The sequence below is a fragment of the Cebus imitator genome, unplaced genomic scaffold (genome assembly GCF_001604975.1).
Source record: "Cebus imitator isolate Cc_AM_T3 unplaced genomic scaffold, Cebus_imitator-1.0 Scaffold1569, whole genome shotgun sequence".
NCBI classification, from domain to species: Eukaryota; Metazoa; Chordata; class Mammalia; order Primates; family Cebidae; genus Cebus; species Cebus imitator.
Window position 1 is genome coordinate 1 of NW_016108884.1, and position 1,077 is coordinate 1,077.

General features: G+C 35.7%; 1 non-coding gene across 1 annotated transcript; it reads left to right on the forward strand.

The window, feature by feature from the left end:
* The first annotated feature begins 153 nt into the window (after positions 1-153).
* Positions 154-260, forward strand: LOC119469976. Its single transcript, XR_005198851.1, has one exon. It is a non-coding gene; the product is annotated as a U6 spliceosomal RNA (small nuclear RNA).
* The last annotated feature ends 817 nt before the right edge of the window (positions 261-1,077 follow it).

Below are 1,077 nucleotides of genomic sequence, written 5' to 3' on the forward strand. Positions count from 1 at the left end.
CATCTCTACCTCAAAATTTAAAAATATTTTCAAATTCTGCCTCCCAGGAAGCCATTGAAGAGAATTCTCAGAATCTCAAGTAGGTTAGGTGGACTTAACAGGACCAAACCTTGTCCATGTCTTATCACTAATCATGTGTGAAAGTAGGGCTTTGTGCTTGCTTTGGCAGTACATATTCTCAAATTGAAACAATACAGAGAAAATTAGCATGGCCCCTGCATAAGGAGGCTGCACAGATTTTTGAAGCGTTCCATATTTTGCACAGTCACTAGAAGGTCATTTGACTGTTTGCTGACTAGCTGTAAGGAAACTGTGTGAATAAAGGAAAATGGATGCCATCAAAATACTGAAATTTTGATTTGCACTACAAAAATAGTCATGTAAGGTGGTCTATGAGATGACACCAGAACTGAATAATGTGTGGGGTGTTGTGTGCAAAATATGTTGTTAGTGTGTATGTCAAAACTTAGAGAATGTCAACTTGCAACTTCTTCATGGAACCTAAAAAAAAAATGAAGGTAGGGTTTTGGTCTCCCATGTCAGCTGGGTATGAACATGGGTGTACAGCATCATCCTAGCAAACATCTGCTAGTTCAGAGTTTCAGTCTGTAGAGAAGGATCATTGGTCCAAGCCAGGTCTTACATCCATTGGTTTTTCTGCCATTAGTTTCATTGATAAACTCCATAATAGTGGACAATCACATCATCTACTTTAATGAGATATTTATCAATAAGTTTAGTTATAAACTATGAAATAATTGAGATACCCTGAATTATAAGTCACAAAGAGTAGGACAACTGCTAAGCAAAATTAGGACTTAATAACATTTTCTGAAAACAGCAACATTTTCATATTAGAACCTATGAAAAAAATACAGATTGGGTTTTATTTGGGATTCCAAGATGATTTCAGTTGTAAAGCTTAGGAACAGATTATTCCATTGCTTTACTATTTCTCTAAGCATTTAAAAAATGGTATCTTGTTAAATCTTTATAACAACCTAGTGAAATAAGGCAGCAAAGTCCTTACTTTGTAGAAGAAGACATTGAGCCCAAGAGGAGCAACTTGTCCAAGAA